General features: G+C 43.7%; 1 protein-coding gene across 1 annotated transcript in view; it reads left to right on the top strand.

Moving 5' to 3' along the window:
• The window catches only part of DENND3 (DENN domain containing 3), a 58,041-nt gene that overhangs the window by 901 nt on the left and 54,816 nt on the right, over positions 1 to 2,324 (top strand). The gene's annotated exons all lie outside the window — the stretch shown is intronic.

Raw genomic sequence — 2,324 nt, 5'->3', positions numbered from 1 at the left:
TCTTTCCCTTGGCCTAGATGTCTGGGACTCTATCATTTTCCTCTGGTTAGCGGTGGTGCTCGGTGTGTTCGGAGAGTTCCCGACTCTACTGCCTAGTTATCTGGACAGGTCCTTTCATCTGGTTCCAGACGACAGCAAGGGAAGGCAGAGAAAGCCATTTTGAGTATTTAAGGCTGCAGGGTTGACTGGGCGTCACCAAGAGGAGCTAAATGTTGCAAAGTTAACCCGGATAAATGTCTGATAATGTCTTGGTGGTCTCTACGCCTTGGCTTTAGTATAAGGCCAATTTCGATGATTTCTGCATTTCCCTCCCCCTCTCACTCCGCGAACCCCCATCCTGTCTGGGTCCCCCCTTTGGTCTCTGCCTCCTCTGACCCTGTGGATTGAGTTGAGCTGTCTCCCTGCCTCTCAGTGCCAAATGGCATTACCTCGTTGATAGGAAATGACCTGGTTTCAGTTTTGGTCTTCTCCACAGTTGGGCATCTTGGTTCTTGGGTGATCACAGCATGTCTGTTCGTTGCCGTGATGAGAAGAGGATGAGTCATCCGGATTATTTACAGCGGTACTTTCCTGAACCGAACAGACTGCGACATTTCCCAAGTCTAGTGGTCAGTCGGCCACTCTGCATTTTAGCCGTCATCCTCTTTATTCTATACTCTGCTTCTGTTAGGGGTTCGGCAAAGGGTGGAGGGAAAAATAGTTGAAGGAGCAGGAAAAGAAGGAGTGTTGTGAAATGGAGTAACATCCTCACTGTAAGACCTATGTTAATGTTACAATTAATGAAACGGATATCATTTATTCAGTTTTATTTTTATGGCAGGTCTACTTTGAATGTCCAAGGCTTTTAAATAACTTTTAATTTTACTTTTAAAAGTCACCGTTTCTCTCTGATTCAGGGATTCCTGTTTGGTGACACATGAAAACAGAAGCCCAGAGGTATGAGAAATATCCAGCTTGATGTTAGGATAGCGTAGTGTCCTAACTTTACGTTTTATTTATTCCTTAGATGGGGTGGTGTCTGTTTCATTGGGGTTAGTGACAAAGAATTCGAAAATACAGTTCCGTCTCCAGTGAATTACTGTGGTCAGTTACATTTCCTTCTACTCCTTGGTTGCTATGGAGACTAAACGCATAGATGGGAAGGGATCCATCACAAATCCATCACAGGGTGCTGGAAAAGTGCTCAGAGCACCTTTCATAGCATAGGTCACTGGCATAAATCTTGGGGGTGAAGGCACGTTTTTATGTGTTTTGGTGGAGAGAGCATCCTGGCTTTCCATTTCTAGAGCACCACTGTCCAGCAGACACTTTCCAGACGATGACAGCCAGTGTTCTTCATGTCCACCGTCCAGTATGGTAGCAGCTGGCCACATGTGGCTACTGGGTGTTTGAAGTGTGGCTAGTGCCACTGAGGAACTGGATTTTATATTTCATTTACTATTGATTTAAATAGTCACATGTGGCTACTGGCAACTGTGTTGGACTCTTCTAGAGCATTTAAAAAAAGTCTATTTCTGTTTTATTTCACAAATGACAGCCAATCCTATAGTGAAGATCAATGCCATTATGTCAGCTAACAATGCCTCACATGAATTAGAGTGTTGTGGTTTTTTACTTTTTAGTAAGTCAGTGTCTGGGAGGGAAGAGCAGGAAGCTACCCTGGGCGGAGTCTGTGGAAATGGACATCATCTTTGGGGCGGTGACAAATAGCTTTTGTCCTTTTGCTCTGTTCCAACAAATTGCAATTGCTGTTCATCATGAAATTTCCGACATACTTTTAGCCAGGCTCCTTTTTCTTTACTATTCTGGTTCTAGTGCTACTTTCTGCATCTCCTTTTGATTCTGCATCAGTAGTATGCCTCCTTTTCATTATTTTATTTCATTTTATTTTTATTGGAGTATAATTGCTTTACAATGTTGTGTTAGTTTCTGCTGTACAATGAAGTGAATCAGCTATATGCATACTATATCCCCTCCCTCCCCCCTCCCCCCCCCATCCCACCCATCTGGGTCATCACAGAGCACAGAGCTGAGCTCTCTGTGCTTTATAGCAGGTTCCCACTAGCTAGCTGTTTCACACATGGTAGTGTATATATGTCAATCCTAATCTCCCAGTTTGTCCCACCCTCCCCTTCCCCTCGTGTCCACATGTCTGTTCTCTACATCTGCGTCTCTATTCCTGCCCTGGAAATAGGTTTACCCATCTGTACCATTTTTCTAGATTCCATATATATGCATTAATATATGATATTTGTTTTTCTGTTTCTGACTTACTTCACTCTGTATGACAGACTCTAGGTCCATCCACTTCTCTACAAGTGACC

The sequence above is a fragment of the Lipotes vexillifer genome, unplaced genomic scaffold, assembly GCF_000442215.2.
Source record: "Lipotes vexillifer unplaced genomic scaffold, Lipotes_vexillifer_v1.1 scaffold394, whole genome shotgun sequence".
In the NCBI taxonomy this organism is placed as follows: domain Eukaryota; kingdom Metazoa; phylum Chordata; class Mammalia; order Artiodactyla; family Lipotidae; genus Lipotes; species Lipotes vexillifer.
The sequence above is the reverse complement of the archived record's forward strand: the minus strand, read 5'-3'. Positions and strand labels throughout refer to the sequence as shown.